This window comes from Sturnus vulgaris, unplaced genomic scaffold, assembly GCF_052056855.1.
Source record: "Sturnus vulgaris isolate bStuVul1 unplaced genomic scaffold, bStuVul1.hap1 Scaffold_194, whole genome shotgun sequence".
NCBI classification, from domain to species: Eukaryota; Metazoa; Chordata; class Aves; order Passeriformes; family Sturnidae; genus Sturnus; species Sturnus vulgaris.
The window spans coordinates 6962501-6980738 of NW_028276164.1; positions in this window are offsets into that span (position 1 = coordinate 6962501).

Consider the following 18238-nt stretch of genomic DNA (forward strand, 5'->3'; position numbering starts at 1 on the left):
TGGGATGGGATGGGATGGGATGGGATGCGATGGGACGGGATGCGATGGGATGGGATGCCATGGGATGGAATGAGATGGCATCCCTGCGATGGGCTGGGCTCCGTGGGATGGGATGGGACCTCTGGATCTCTGGAATGGATTGGGATGGGATGGGATGGGATGGGATGGGATGGGATGGGATGGGATGGGATGGGATAGAATGAGATGGGATCCCTGGAATGGGATCCCTGGGATGGGAAGGGATCACTAGGATGGGATCACTGGGATGGGATCACTGGGATTGGATGGGATCCCTGGAATGGGATCCCTGGTATGGGATGGGTTGGGATGGGATGGGATGGGATGGGATGGGATCGGATGGGATGGGATCCCTGGGATGGGATGGAATGGGATGGGATCCCTTGGATGTGATGGGATCCCTGGGATGTCATGGGATCCCTGGGATGGGATGGGATGGGATCCCTGGGATGGGATGGGATCCCTGGGATAGGAGGGGATCCCTGGGATTGGATCCCTGGTGTGCGATGGTATGGCATGGGGTGGGATAACTGGGATGGTATGGGATCCCTGGGATGGGATCCATCGTATGGGATGGGCTGGGATCCCTGGTATGGGATGCGATCCCTGGGATGGGATGGGATGGGATGGGATGGGATGGGATGGGATGGGATGGGATGGGATGGGATCCTTGGGATAGGATGGGATCCCTGGGATGGGATCCCTGTTGTGGGATTTGATGGCATGGGATCCCTTGGATGAGATGGGATTGGATATGATCCCTGGGATGGGATGAGATCCCTGCGATGGGTTGGGATGGCATGGGATGGGATCGTGGGATGGGATGGGATCCCTGGGATGGGATCTCTGGGATGGGATGGGATCCCTGGGATGGGATGGGATCCCTGGGATGGGATCCCTGGGATGGAATTGGATCTATCGGATGGTATCCCAGGGATGGGATGGGATCCCTGGGATGGGATGGGATCCCAGGGATGGGATCCCAGGGATGGCATGGGATGGCATGGGATGTGATCCCTTGTATTGGCTGGGATCGAAGTGATGAGATGGGATCCCTGGGATGGCATTGGATCGGATCCCTGGGGTGGGATGTGATCCTTGGGATGAGATCCCTGGGATGGGATGGGATCCCTGGGTTGGGATCCCTGGGATGGGATCACTGGGATGGAATGGGATCCCTTGTATGGGATCCCTGGGATGGGATGGGATCCCTGGGATGGGATCCCTGGGATGGGATGGGATGGGATGGGATAGGATGGGATGGGATGGGATGGGATGGGATGGGATGGGATGGGATGGGATGGGATGGGATGGGATGGGATGGGATGGGATCCCTGCTATGGGATGGGCTCCGTGGGATGGGATGGGATCTCTGGAATGGATTGGGATGGGATGGGATGGGATGGGAGCCCTGAGATGAGATGGGATGGGATCCCTGGGATGGGATGGGATAGAATGGGATGGGATCCCTGCGATGGGATGGGCTCCGTGGGATGGGAAGGGATGGGATCTCTTGAATGGATTGGGATGGGATGGGACGGGATCCCCGTGATGAGATGTGATGGGATAGGATCCCTGAGATAGGATGGGATAGGATGGGATGGGATCCCTGGAATGGGATCCCTGGGATGGCATGGGATCCCTGGGTTGGGATCCCTGGGATGGCATGGGATGGGATCCCTGGGGTGGGATGTGATCCCTGGGATGAGATCCCTGGGATGGGATATGATCCTTGGGATGGGATCCCTGCGTTGGGACGAGATCCCTGGGATGGGATCCCTGGGATGGGATCACTGGGATGGAATGGGATCCCTTGGATGGGATCCCTGGGATGGTTTCAGATCCCTGGAATGGGATGCCTGGCATGGGATGGGATGGGATCCCTGGGATGGGATGGGATGGGATGGGATGGGATGGGATGGGATGGGATGGGATGGGATGGGATGGCATCCCTGCGATGGGCTGGGCTCCGTGGGATGGGATGGGACCTCTGGATCTCTGGAATGGATTGTGATGGGATGGGATGGGATGGGATGGGATGGGATGGGATGGGATGGGATGGGATGGGATGGGATGGGATGGGATGGGATGGGATGGGATGGGATGGGATGGGATGGGATGGGATGGGATAGGATGGGATGGGATGGGATGGGAGCCTTGGGATGGGAGCCTTGGGATGGGATGGGATAGAATGGGATGGGATCCCTGGAATGGGATCCCTGGGATGGGAAGGGATCACTGGGATGGGATCACTGGGATTGGATGGGATCCCTGGAATGGGATCCCTGGGATGGGATGGGATGGGATGGGATGGGATGGGATGGGATGGGATGGGATGGGATCCCTGGGATGGGATGGAATGGGATGGGATCCCTGGGATGTGATGGGATCCCTGGGATGTCATGGGATCCCTGGGATGGGATGGGATGGGATCCCTGGGATGGGATGGGATCCCTGGGATAGGAGGGGATCCCGGGGATTGGATCCCTGGTGTGGGATGGTATGGCATGGGGTGGGATACCTGGGATGGTATGGGATCCCTGGGATGGGATCCATCGTATGGGATGGGCTGGGATCCCTGGGATGGGATGGGATCCCTGGGATGGGATGGGATGGGATGGGATGGGATGGGATGGGATGGGATGGGATGGGATGGGATGGGATGGGATGGGATGGGATCCTTGGGATAGGATGGGATCCCTGGGATGGGATCCCTGTTGTGGGATTTGATGGCATGGGATCCCTTGGATGAGATGGGATTGGATATGATCCCTGGGATGGGATGAGATCCCTGCGATGGGTTGGGATGGCATGGGATGGGATCGTGGGATGGGATGGGATCCCTGGGATGGGATCTCTGGGATGGGATGGGATCCCTGGGATGGGATGGGATCCCTGGGATGGGATCCCTGGGATGGAATTGGATCTATCGGATGGTATCCCAGTGATGGGATGGGATCCCTGGGATGGGATGGGAGCTCTGGGATGGGATTGGATCCCTGGGATGGGATCCCTGGGATGCGATCCCTGGGATGGCATGGGATGGCATGGGATGTGATCCCTTGGATTGGTTGGGATCGAAGTGATGGGATGGGATCCCTGGGATGGCATGGGATGGGATCCCTAGGGTGGGATGTGATCCCTGGGATGAGATCCCTGGGATGGGATGGGATCCCTGGGATGGGATCCCTGGGATGGGATCACTGGGATGGAATGGGATCCCTTGGATGGCATCCCTGGGATGGGACAGGATCCCTGGGATGGGATGGGATATGATAGGATGGGATGGGATGGGATGGGATGGGATGGGATGGGATGGGATGGGATGGGATGGGATGGGATGGGATGGGATGGGATGGGATTCCTGCGATGGGATGGGCTCCGTTGGATGGGATGGCATCTCTAGAATGGATTGGGATGGGATGGGATCCCTGTGATGAGATGTGATGGGATAGGATCCGTGGGATGGGATGGGATAGAATTGGATGGGATCCCAGGAATGGGATCCCTGGGCGGGGATGGGATCACGAGGATGGGATCACTGGGATGAGATCACTGGGATTGGATGGGATCCCTGGGATGTAATCCCTGGGATGGGATGGGATGGGATCCCTGGGATGGGATCCCTGGGATGGGATCCCTGGGATGGGATGGAATAGGATGGGATGTGATCCCTGGGATGGGTTGGGATCCCTGGGATAGGATGGGATCCCTGAAACGGGATCCCTTGGATGGGATGGGATGGCATGGGATGGGATCCCTGGGATGGGATGTGATCCCTGGGATGGGATCCCTGGGATGGGATGGGATCCCTCGGATGGGATCCCTGGGATGGGATCCCTGGGATGGGATGGGATGGGATAGGATCCCTGGGATGGGATGTGATCCCTGGGATGGGATGGGATAGAATGGGATGGGAACCCTGGAATGGGATCCCTGGGTTGGGATGGGATGGTATTCCTGGGATTGGATGGGATCCCTGGGTTGGGATCCCTGGTATTTGATGGGATCCCTGGGGTGGGATCCCTGGAATGGGATCGGATGGGATGGGATGGGATGGGATGGGATGGGATCCCTCGGATGGGATGGGACCTCTGGGATGGGATGGGATCCCTGGGATTCGATCCCTCGGATGGCATGGGATCCCTGGGATGGGATGGGATGGGATGGGATGGGATGGGATGGGATGGGATGGGATGGGATGGGATGGGATGGGATCCCTGGGGTGGGATGGGATCCCTGGGATGGGGTCCCTGGGTTGGGATCCCTGGGATGGGATGGAATGGGATGGGATCCCTGGGATGTGATGGGATCCCTGGGGTGGGATGGGATCCCTGGGATGGGATGGGATCCCTGGGATGGGATGGGATGGGATGGGATGGGATGGGATGGGATGGGATGGGATGGGATGGGATGGGATGGGATGGGATCCCTGGGATGGTATGGGATCCCTGGGATGGGATGGGATGGGATGGGATGGGATGGGATGGGATGGGATGGGATCCCTGGGATGGGATGGGATCCCTGGGATAGGATGGGATCCCTGGGATTGGATTCCTGGTTTTGGGATGGTATGACATGTGATGGGATGGGATCCCTGGGATGGGATGGGATCCCTGGGATAGGATGGGATCCCTGGGATTGGATCCCTGGGGTGGGATGGGATGGGGTCCCTGGGATAGGATGGCATTGGATGGGATGGGATTGGATGGGATGGGATGGGATGGGATGGGATGGGATGGGATGGGATGGGATCCCTGGGATGGGATGGGATGGGATGGGATCCCTGGGATGGCATCCCTGGGATGGCATCCCTGGGATTGCATCCCTGGGATAGGATGGGATCCCTGGGACGGGATTCCTGGGATGGGATAAGATGGCATGGGATGGGATCCGTGGAATGGGATGGGATCCCTGGAATGGGATGGGATGGGATCCCTGGGATGGGATCACTGGGATGGGATGGGATCGATGGGATGGGATGGGATTTCTGGGATTGGATGGGATCCCTGGGATGAGATGGGATTGGATGGGATCCGTGGGATGGGATGGGATCCCTTGGATGATATGGGATGAGATGGGATTGGATGGGGTCCCTCGGATGGGAATGGATCCCTGGTATGGGATCCCTGGGATGGGATGGGATGGGATGGGATGGGATGGGATGGGATGGGATGGGATCCCTGGGATGGGATTTGATCCCTGGGATGGTATCCCGCGGATGGGATGGGATCCCTTGAATTGTATACCTGGGATGGGATGGGATCCCTGGGATGGGGTCCCTGGAATGGGATGGGATGGCATGGGATGGGATGGGATGGGATGGGATGGGATGGGATGGGATGGGATGGGATGGGATGGGATGGGATGGGATGGGATGGGATGGGATCCCTGGGATGGGATCCCTGTGATGGGATTGGATCCCAGGGATGGGATCCCTGGGATGGGATGGGATCCCTGGGATGGGATCCCTGGGATGGGATCACTGGGATGGGATGAGATCCCTGGGATGCGATGGGATGGGATGGGATCACTGGGATAGGATGGGATCCCTGGGATGGGATGGGATGGGATGGGATGGTATGGGATGGTATGGGATGGGATGGTATGGGATGGTATGGGATGGGATGGGATGGGATGGGATGGGATGGGATCCCTGGGATGGTATGGGATCCCTGGGATGGGATGGGATGGGATGGGATGGGATGGGATGGGATGGGATGGGATGGGATGGGATGGGATCCCTGGGATAGGATGGGATCCCTGGGATTGGATTCCTGGTTTTGGGATGGTATGACATGTGATGGGATGGGATCCCTGGGATGGGATGGGATCCCTGGGATGGTATCCGTCTGATGGGATCCGATGGGGTCCCTGGGATGGGACGGGATGGGATGGGATCCCTGGGATGGGATGGGATCCCTGGGATGGGATCCCTGGGATGGGATGGAATGGAATGTGATGGGATGGGATCCCTGTGATGGGATGGGATCCCTGGGATGGGATCCCTGGGATGGGATCCCTGGGATGGGATGGGATCCCTGGGATGGGATCCCTGGGATGGGATCCCTGTGATAGGATGGGATCCCTGGGATGGGATCCCTGGGATGGGATCCCTGGGATGGGATGGGATCCCTGGGATAGGATGGGATCCCTGGGATTGGATCCCTGGGGTGGGATGGTATGGCATGGGATCGGTTCCCTGGGATGGTATGGGATCCCTGGGATGGGATCCCTCGGATGGGATGGGATGGGGTCCCTGGGATAGGATGGCATTGGATGGGATGGGATGGGATGGGATGGGATGGGATGGGATGGGATCCCTGGGATGGGATGGGATGGGATGGGATGGGATCCCTGGGATGGCATCCCTGGGATGGCATCCCTGGGATTGCATCCCTGGGATAGGATGGGATCCCTGGGACGGGATCCCTGGGATGGGATAAGATGGCATGGGATGGGATCCGTGGAATGGGATGGGATCCCTGGAATGGGATGGGATGGGATCCCTGGGATGGGATCACTGGGATGGGATGGGATCGATGGGATGGGATGGGATTTCTGGGATTGGATGGGATCCCTGGGATGAGATGGGATTGGATGGGATCCGTGGGATGGGATGGGATCCCTTGGATGATATGGGATGAGATGGGATTGGATGGGGTCCCTCCGATTGGAATGGATCCCTGGGATGGGATCCCTGGGATGGGATGGGATGGGATGGGATGGGATGGGATGGGATCCCTGGGATGGGATTTGATCCCTGGGATGGTATCCCGCGGATGGGATGGGATCCCTTGAATTGTATACCTGGGATGGGATGGGATCCCTGGGATGGGGTCCCTGGAATGGGATGGGATGGCATGGGATGGGATGGGATGGGATGGGATGGGATGGGATGGGATGGGATGGGATGGGATGGGATGGGATGGGATGGGATGGGATGGGATGCTATGAGATGGGATGGGATGGGATGGGATGGGATGGGATGGGATGGGATGGGATGGGATGGGATGGGATGGGATGGGATGGGATGGGATCCCTGATATGGGATGGGATCCCTGGGATGGGATAGGATCCCTGGGATTAGATGGGATCCCTGGGATGGAATCCCTGGGATGAGATGGGATCCCTGGGATGGGATGGGATGGGATGGGATGGGATGGGATGGGATGGGATGGGATGGGATGGGATGGGATGGGATGGGATGGGATCCCTGGGATGGGATGGGATGGGATGGGATGGGATGGGATGGGATGGGATGGGATGGGATGGGATGGGATCCCTGGGATGGCATGGGATGGGACCTCTGGGATGGGTTAGTATCCCTGGGTTGGGATCCCTGTGATGGCATGGGATGGGATCCCTGGGGTGGGATGTGATCCCTGGAATGAGATCCCTGGGATGGGATATGATCCCTGGGATGGGATCCCTGCGTTGGGATGGGATCACTGGGATGGAATGGGATCCCTTGGATGGGATCCCTGGGATGGGTTGGGATCCCTGGTATGGGATCCCTGGGATGGGATGGAATGGGATGGGATGGGATGGGATAGGATGGGATGGGATGGGATGGGATGGGATGGGATGGGATGGGATGGGACGGGACGGGACGGGACGGGACGGGACGGGACGGGACGGGACGGGATGGGATGGGATGGGATGGGATGGGATGGGATGGGATGGGATGGGATGGCATGCGATGGGATGGGATGGGATGGGATGGGATGGGATGGGATGGGATGGGATGGGATGGGATGGGATGGGATGGGATGGGATGGGATGGGATGGGATGGGATGGGATGGGATGGGATGGGATGGGATGCTATGGGATGGGATGGGATGGGATGGGATGGGATGGGATGGGATGGGATGGGATGGGATGGGATGGGATGGGATGGGATGGGATGGGATGGGATGGGATGGGATGGGATGGGATGGGATGGGATGGGATCCCTGAGATGGGATGGGATGGGATGGGATCCCTGAGATGGGATGGGATCTCTGGGATGGCATCCCTGGGATGGCATCCCTGGGATAGGATGGGATCCCTGGGACGGGATCCCTGGGATGGGGTAAGATGGCATGGGATGGGATCTGTGGAATGGGATGGGATCCCTGCGATGGGATTTCTGGGATGGGATTGGATCCCTGGGATGGGATGGGATCGATGGGATTGTATTGGATCCCTGGGATGGGATGGGATGGGATGGGATGGGATGGGATGGGATGGGATGGGATGGGATGGGATGGGATGGGATCCCTGGGATGGGATCACTGGGATGGGATGGGATCGATGGGATGGGATGGGATTTCTGGGATTGGATGGGATCCCTGGGATGAGATGGGATTGGATGGGATCCGTGGGATGGGATGGGATCCCTTGTATGATATGGGATGAGATGGGATTGGATGGGGTCCCTCGGATTGGAATGGATCCCTGGGATGGGATCCCTGGGATGGGATGGGATGGGATGGGATGGGATGGGATGGGATGGGATGGGATGGGATGGGATGGGATGGGATGGGATGCCTGGGATGGAGTCCCTGGAATGGGATGGGATGGGATGGGATGGGATGGGATGGGATGGGATGGGATGGGATGGGATGGGATGGGATTTGATCCCTGGGATGGGATTTGATCCCTGGAATGGTATCCCGCGGATGGGATGGGATCCCTTGAATGGGATACCTGGGATGGGATGGGATGGGATCCCTGGGATGGGGTCCCTGGAATGGGATGGGATGGGATGGGATGGGATGGGATGGGATGGGATGGGATGGGATGGGATGGGATGGGATGGGATGGGATGGGATGGGATGGGATCCCTGTGATGGAACGGGATCCCAGGGATGGGATCCCTGGGATGGGATGGGATGGGATGGGATCCCTGCGATGGGATCCCTGGGATGGGATCACTGGGATGGGATGGGATCCCTGGGATAGGATGGGATCCCTGGGATGGGATCCCTGGTATGGGGTGGGATGGGATCCTTGGGTTGGTGTTGGAGGTTGGATTTTGCCCTTTTTTTTCAGTGGAATTTTCTCCCATTGTTATGCTAAGTAATTGTGGCTACACCTTAAAACGACAGATAATGTTCTCTTGTATGGGTTTGGGTGGAGGGGGAGGGGGGGGAACCGGAAAAGGAAAGGTGGGACGGGGGGGTCTGGAGCTGGGCTCTCTCTCTCGCTTGGCTCGTGGAGTGGGAAGACAACCTGGGCTCTGCTCTGGCATCTTCCCCTGCCATCCCAGCACTGAGATCCACGCTCCCTGCCTTTGGACATCGCTCTGCTGCTCTCCTAGCTCACCCTACTACCTCCGGACACTCTGCTGAGCACCACGACCAACACCGTGAGGGGGAGTAACTTTCCCCATCCCCTCTCACTCCTGGGCCGCTGCCACCATCACCCAGCCCTCTTCAACTGCGCGGGACCTGCTCTGCCCCCACAGCACCGGTAACAGCACAGGGAGACGGTCTGCAGCCAGAAGGGTCTGGAGCGGAGCTAGACTGTTTCTGTTGCCAATTTTTATAGCTGTTGTTGTTTTTCTGCTTTGTTAGATACCAGTAAAGAACTGTTATTCTTCTCCCCATATCTCCTGCCTGAAGGTGTCTAAATTGGACCTAAAATAATTAAAAGGGAGGGGGGTTGCACTCTGCATCACAGAAAAGGGGCTCCTGCCTTTCCTTAGACAATACCTGTCTTTCAAACCAAGACACCCTTCAAACCAGCTTTCCACACGCCCCTCTCCTTCCAGCTGCACCTCCTACCTCGGCAGTGCAGGGTGTGAGAAACATCGCTTGCTCTTTTAAAACTTTCAGCAATTTCTTAAACCTTAGAAAAATACAGCAAAAGACTGAATTAGGAGAAAAATCAGCGCTGGGAGCGCAGGACTAAACCCCCACGTGCTCCCCTACAGAATGGATGTTCTGCCTTTTATGCCCCTGGGCCTTCCCGAAGTCTTGTCGCTGAACTCCTTCTCTGCCGTCCATTGCTGGAGACTCCTTTCTTACATCTGCACTGGAGGTCAGGTGTAGGAACAAGCCGGCCCTCCCCAAATGCCCCGACTACCTAAGCCATGTCGTGACAACAATGCAAGGGGGAGGGGAAAGAGGACTATGGGAGGATATATTACAATAACATCATTATACATCCACAAAACTTATCTTTAACATACACACACTGTTCATCCTTTAATTGTGAGAGCCAACCACTGCATTGCTCATCTGTAACAACAGCGACTGCACTGGCCTCCTAAATCAGGGGGGAATTGAACCAGCTCCAGTCCCCCTGAATCGGTGGGGGTAGAGACTACCCCCAGCCCACCTGGGAATTTCATCTTCCTAATACATATTTACAAAAGGTTATACATATTCAAACATTTTAACATAGTTCCTCCCCTGTCCCACCTTTCTCAAGCATTTGCAGTTGTCCTATTCCTGATAATATTCAACTGGTTTGAATTCCTTCACTGGTTAAATGTTAACATTACAACAACTCTTCACCAACATTCACAACACAACATTCGCATTAAAAGATCTCTAAACTTTAGGAAAACTTCTTTTACAAAAGTCAACCTTAGAAAACACATAGTATTCACTCTAACAATTGCTAAAGCCAACAGTTTAATATATTTATCACAGTGGCCTTGAGATTAGAGCCAGTCTTGGGCTAGGGAGTGTGACTGGAGCTGCCATTGGGCTTAGGTCCAAGAACGGTGTTGGCCTTAGGGCAGGAATTGGAGCTGAGTTTGGGAATTCAAGCTAAAGCTGGCATTGGAGTGTGGACTGGCAATCAAAGCAGCACTTAGGGCTTGAGACTGCCATTGGAGTTGGGCTTAGAGTTGCTATTGGGGCTGGTTTTGCCTTAGGGCTAAACATGGCATTTGGTTTAGGGCTGAGCATTTGGTAGGGGCTGGAATTGGGGCTGGGCTTTGCGGTTAGGGCTTGGGTTTATATTAGAGCTGGAATTGGGGTTAAGGCTAATTGTGCAATTTGCCTTAGGCCTGGCCTTGAGATTGGCTCTGAGGCTGCATGAGTCTGGCACTGGGATGAGATTAAATCCAGGAGAGTGAGTGTGTCTCAACATGGAGTGAGATTGAGATCAGGATCAGGGTGAGCTTTGGGACCGAGCGCACGCCCAGACGGACAGGGGAGATGTCACTGCAGGATGTCCCTGGCATTGTCACAGCCCTGCTCAGGCACCACCAAAAGGCAGCAGGAGCTGGCTGGTCCAACATCCAGGTGTTCCCAGCACCGAGAATATTCCTCTGTCCAGTCCCTTTGGCTGTCCTGGACAGGCTCCCTCCAGGCTCTTTGTCACCTCCTCGATGGCAGAGCATGGGATATTGAGTGGCTTCTAGGACCCTGCAGAGTCCTTGAGGAGGGCAAGCCTTGCTTAGCCACAACCAAATTCTCTCCCTGTCATACACAGCATTCCCATCCTGCATCCAATCCCATCCATGTGCCACTTTCTGGGAAGAAAGGAAGCTCAGTCAAATCCAGAACAGTGGGAACATTCAGACAGTTCTTGAGAAAATCCTCATTTATTTAACACTAATGTTCCTAAGAAATCAGATCTTGATCTGTAAAAACATTCCTGGTAGTCCAGCTTTGCTTTCAAGGACCTGTAATTGTCTGTCGGGAAGGCAGCTTTTGTTGTGAGAACCGGTGATTGGCAGGAAGAACGGGACTAAGAGCAAGGAAGGAATTCACTAGGGGAAAAAGAAATGGAAATATGTCAACAGATAGACTCTTAAATAGCTCCCTGGGAAGAAAAGTAGCCCGGTGGAAATATGACTCCATCACCAAAGAACTTAAGAGGATATAGAGTTGTGTAATAGAATAGACTAAGAGAGTAATTAAGTCCAACTAGGTTTACTGGTCGTGGGATGAGTCACATGACAAAAGGATATGTCAGGTTTTAAACATCCATGTAAAAGCTAAAGAACAGCTCTTGTACAGATCTGGGAGAGGGGATTTCTCACTGAACAACCTTTCTAGCTCTGGCATCTCAGACCTGAATTTCAAGGGAAAGCTACTCTGCACCCCATTCCCTACAAACAGAAAATCCTGGATTTGGGAAAAACACTGGCTTGGGGTGTGCTTTCTTTTCCTCTTCTCTTTTGCCACCTCCTGACTTTTCTCTCTCTCTGTGAACACTAATTTTGCTGTACACTTTCCCTCTGATAATTGAACTGCTTACCATATCAAATGTAACAGTTGTTCTCCACCCAAATTAAACACAATAAGGTGTTACTTCCCGTTCAGGTTACAATAAGAGCCTGAATGCAGTGATTTCAAAGTGAATAAATTACCTTTCCCTCTTTCAGTCGGAAATGAGCTACTGCCACCTGCACTTGCCCTTCCCTTCCTCTCCTGAACCACCGAACAGCCCCACTGGGATGGCCGGAGCTGGGCCTGGGAACTGCTGCCTTTGGAGTTGCATCTCCTCCTCCCGTGGCCGCTGCTCAGAGCCCAGAAGTGCTCTGTGAACTTGAAGTTCTGGCAGCTGGGTTAGAGCCTACATGGGAGGAGGAGAAGGTTCACCAGAGCCCTTCTCCTGCCATGCCAGCTCCAGGGCAAGGAGTGCAATGGAAGCCAGCCAATGTCCAAACCCCATCTGCTCTGCCAGTTCCTGTGGGAATGAGCTGCTGCAGAGGGGAAGATTTGGGTGGGAATGTGGTTCTCTAAGAAGGCCATAACTAAATGCTTGCATGGGGATTTTGGCTTCTGGAGCAGTGGGGTAGGGCTGTTGTTGGTTCCTACCCCTCCATCCCATGATGATGTAAGGGGTGAGGGATGCCATGTGTGCTGTGCACTGGCAGTGATCCTCAAGAAATCCTTCTAATCCTCTCCTTCGAGCTAGTCAAGCTCCTGGAAATGACAGGACAGAAAAAAAAAAATAAAAAGGTGCTCAGTTTTGTGCCCTTCTTCCCTTGTGGGGTGAGGGGCAGGAGGCAGAGGTCCAGCTTGGTCTCTCTTTGACCTTTCCTTTGAGACAACACTGTCTGCTCCCAGCACAAAGGCACAGAGGGTGCTCTTTGCCCCCACCAGTGGGAAGTGGCTCTGCTGACCCCACTAAGAGTGCTAGAAGATGAGTCTGTGAACTAAACAGTTGAATATTGCCTAGAGGGGGTAGCAGGCAGTAGATGTGCCACCATTCTCTTTCCAGGAGCCCACTGGGAGTACTTGAACTATCGACGATGAGAGAGAGATGGGGACACTGAATGGTGATCAAAATCCAATTTTTACTGAGCACTACATGTGCTTATATACCATTTACAGGAAGGCTGGTAATATTTTCCTGCAATCACATAGACAAACCTTACATAGACAAACTCTCACATAGACAAACTTTACATTTGGACTTAGTAAAATCTTATTTCCCATAACCCAGACTTGATCCAGTCCTCTTGCAGTCAGGTCTCTGTTTGCTCTTGCCAGGCATCCTCGTTGTCAGGCTGCATTTGCTGATTCAATCTGCAGTACTATCAGTCTCATTTGCATTACCCATATCCACATCTCCCCCGTTTCTTTTAACTAAAAATACACTCTTCACCGATTTGTCAATTAAATTCTTAACACACTGTAAAATACAAGGAATAACTACTACAATGCATAATATGACGCCTAATACATACCAACCTATTTTAACTAAATTCTTAACCCAGCCAGTGAGTCCCCAGTGCCCTAAGAGCCAGTTCAGCCAGTCGTACCCATTATCTACCCGAAGTTTATTCACACCTTCTTTCAGGGCTTGAATGCTGGCGTAGATGGGCTGGGAGTGGTCAGAAAGGTTAAGGCAACACATCCCATCGAATTCCTCAGCCACAGGCGGCGGCGGAGCTCGGAGGCGGCCCCAGCGCAGGTGGGAGCCGCGCTCGGTTGTGCGGGGGCTCGGGGCTCGCTGCGGGCCGAGGGGGCGGCAGGGGGCTCTGGCGGGTTGGTTGTGCCGGTGCCGGCCCGTGTTGGCGCTGGGCTGAGGGCGCTGCGGGAGCGGCTGCCCGCGGTCTCCTTCCCGCTGGGGCCTCGGCAGGAGCCGGTGCCGGAGCAGCGCTGGCTCGTCCCGGTTGCTGTGGGTGGCACAGAGGTGTCTGCCCTGTGCCCGGGGCTGTGCGGGAAAATTCCCGTGGCCAGAGGTTTGTGTGACCGAAGGAGACAGATGAGTTCTGTAAAAGTGACTTTATTGATGAACAAAGAGAGAGGCCATGCGGTATTTGCCATGCGGTCTCTAAAACGCCGCCTCCTTTTTATCCTCATTTTCCCGTCCGCATCTCCGTCCCCACTGCCTGAGGTACTTGAAAAGTTCAGACTTTCGATCCGTCTACTGCATGTCCCTCTTAATATGCACCCCCACTACGATATTAATCTTACTGCTTTCAATCCCTCTTTTTCTCATTTTCTCAAGAATTGCCTTTACAAATTTTTAATTTCCATTGACTCAATCTCTTTTCCTGCGTCCTCTTTGGAGCACGGCGTCGTGCATGGTAAAAATCTGAGAGTTGCTGCAGCACTCAGAGGAGGAGCAGCATTCGTTTAAGCCATGATCTGCCAGGGAACCACGAAAACGTGTCCCATTCCCATTGTTTCTCCGGAATACGAGCTACTTTCTTATTTCCTTTGTTATCTGTTTCACCGCTTTTCAGTTATCATCTATTTGCGAACAGCAGTTTGAGTCATGTAATTTTCCGTAAACTCCTCCTCCTTCTGTTAATAGATAATCTGATCCTATCCCATGTGAAATGTCTCCTTCCTTATTTCAGTGGATTGGTCGTCAGGAAGGTCAGGAGCTGGAGCTGTGTGGTTGGTTATTATTTCGAGGAAGCTTTTTATCCTAATTCTGCCAATCAAATTATGGATGGATTTTCTGATATGAATTCGTTAGGGTTCCCAGGGGCTGGTCCATGGTGTTGTAGGATTGCCTCTGGTGTCTGTTCATCTTTTTTGCGTTTTTGGGTGCTCCCTCCATCCAGGGCTACATCATTTGACCATTTTTCTCTAATTAAATCACCACATACTTGGATTTCCAACTCATTTCCCTGAACTTGTGGTACCAAAAACACCCCAGTGCCCCAATACACCCTATATAACCTGGACAGTGACAGCACAGGTTGGAGCAGGGAGAGGGATGATTCCCCCCCACTTTTTTTAGTAAAGCTTTCCCAACATTCTCCGTTTGCTGTTTCCCTTTGCAACTTAACCAATTTCTGTTGCAGTCAGATATCCTCACTATGGGCTCTGCCTTTAGTTGTGCAAATTCCATCTGTGCAAGCAGGCAGAGCTTGGCGTGAGAGACAGAATCACCGAAATTCCTCCCCCAGGCATGAAGATCCTGGTTCATTGTGCACACATTGCCCTAGCAGTGTTAATTTGCATTTCTAAAGCTCCTGTCGTGGCTGTGCCTGTATCTAATGCTTCTATTCCAGAGCAGCCATTGGGTGATCCACAAGTGCACAACCACAATCTGTTTTTTTTTTCTTTTCTTTTTTTTTTTTTAACCATTTTGTACTAACTGTTTATGTGTTAAAGCCTCACCATTAATAGTCTTCCAGTTTTGCAAAATGCAACGTAAAGGTGAGCATCGAAAAACCCTTTCTGAAATTCTGCCATCATTAAGAGCCACCCACAAATACACACAATGAAATTCCAATGCAATCTAGATTTTTCTACTTCTTCTCCTAGGAGTAAAAATTGATTCTCACACCCCTGGTCCAAACCCAACTCAGAATATAAAAGTAGGATTACTATGAAAAATTTTTCTCATGGTGTAATCTTGTCACCGAAACTGCAGGAAAAACAAAAACTCTCCAACAATATCTTAATGTTAGAGAGTCAAGGCATTACTTGATGCTGGTCACGATGTGCAACAGAAATATTTCATCTACAAATAGCCCTGGTTTGCAGAGAAATTCATTCCATGAGATGTGATTTTTACTAGATTTTTCCTAAACTTTTACTGTCTGAACCCAGAGAAATCCATTAGTTTCGTGTTCATTGCTTCAAAGTTGTGTAGTTCTTAGTGTTTGGTTTCCTATTGCACACGGATTTCTCCTCTTCTGATGTTAATTAGATCCACATTCCTGGATTTCCTTCTCAGTCTTTTCCAGACCAGGTGTCTCCATCTGGGCCAGGGGCAGTGTCTGGGCTGGGTGTTCCTTGATGTTTGCTGATGTTTCCTTGATGTTTTGTTGAATGTTGTTACCTTTGTGGGAATCTTTTTGGCTATTCTCAGTCCGTTGAGATGTTAAACTCATCTCTGTTGAGTGGTCTAACTTTCCAATTGAAAATCTTTTAAAACTTCTTTCCCGGGACAAGGGCAAACCGAACCTGACTAGTAAAATGAAATATAAAAAAATTTTAAAGCTGCTACATTTTCCAGCAATGGAATCGCAGGCAGCCCAGTGTGTGAGTGTAATTGAGAGGCAGAGTCCTGGGTGGATGCTGTGAACAGCAAAGTGCCAAGGCAGGCTCTGTGCCAGCCCAGCTTCCTGTGGGAGAGATTTCACAAGAGACAGGATTCTGGCCACAGACTGCTTGAAATATACATCCCTTATCTCCAGCCCGCACTAGGTGGAGAATTCCCAGGGTAAGGAATTCTGAAGATCAATTCCAAGGGAGATAATTGAATATCTGCCCTGGCTCTGGCCAAAGGTTATAATGGCCGGATGCTTGGCCTTCAGCCAAGGGCACACACTGACTCAGAAAACACTTCCTAAATGCAGCAACATGTTGCATATTCATAGACCTTCATGCATTATTCAGAATCATTCTCCTCTGACCTGTAAATCATTCTTTTTCATTCCCTGGGGTTTTGGTGTCCCATAATTCAAGAATGTGAAGAATTTCCTGATTATCTTTTTTACCATTCTCCAAGTTTGTTACATTAACAAAAGCTTTTTACATCAAAATATTATAATCCAAAAATATATTTAGCACTACTGTTTATAAGTTCTGTTAATCGCAGAACTAAAACTATATTCATACAGCAATATTTTCCAACATAGAACATTCATTTTAATATTTACAAAAAGCCAATAATGTAATATAATACGTACTTAAAACACACATGAAATTCAAATTTCTTTTCTGAGACTTGAAGAGCCATAGCTAGGTCACCAGTTGTTTTGTTATTTTTCATTTTCTCAGCTTTTGTTTCTTTTCTCTTGTCCATACCAAAACATTGAAGCTATTGGGGTTTAAAAAGTCATACAATATTCTGGCTAGAACAGGGAATCCTCAATCCAGGTCCTGCAATTTCTTATTAATCATCAGAATTCTTGCACGTCCTTTTCAGTCCTGGATTACTTCTGAGATTCCCCAGATCTTCTCTGGGTCAATACACCACAAATCTCCAGTCAAAATATGTCCCGAATGTTTAACCCTTTTCTCCACCATTTCCTCTTTTATTTCAAATACTCAAAGATGCTTTTTAGCCTGAACATTCAGCCATTTCACAGAGGCTTCTTCTGCCACTTCTTGTCCTCCTGATTGCAGCAAGACATCCACATCCTGCATTAACCCAATCCCTGGGGGTGGAGTAAATTCTTGTGATGTTTTCTGCAAGGCTTGCCCCAATAAGGCTGGTGCTTCCGTGCATCCGTGTGGAAGAACCGTCCATGTCTTTTCCATTTTCCCTTGGAAAACAGTGGCACCTTGGGCCTTGGGGTTCATCCCTCAGGGGCTGTAGAAACTCTGCCATGGCCTTTGCCTTCCCCTTGGCCTTTTCCTCATCCCTTCTTGCATTCCCCTGCTGTGCCTTTGTGACCAAGTGCTCCAGGGGCTTCTTCTGCCCCTCCTGCAGCCCCCTCAGTGCCTGGGGGTGCTCATCCTCTGACAGCTGCTGAGCTTTCTGCTAAATCATTCCTTTCTGCAGTGACCCAAGGAAAATGCTTAAAAGCTAATCTCGATCCTTGCACGTCCAATGCCCATTTCCCAGCTGTTCCTTTGTCCTGCTGCTCCTTGTGCTGTGGCTGCCGTGGCCAGCCCGTATCCCAGAGCCGGTGCCTGTCCTGCCGCAGTGTCCAAACGCGGACCCCCGGCGGGCAGGGCCGGCAGCTCCACGGGGCCGGGCAGCGGCCGGGGCGTCCCACAGCCTCCTGGGGGCCGGGGGCCACTGCCGGGCCTGCAATTGCCGAGGGGTGCTGGGCTCAGGCATCGCCCGGCGCTGAGCCCCGGCTGCCCCACAGCCCCGGCCCGGCCCCGCAGCTCCCCACAGGCC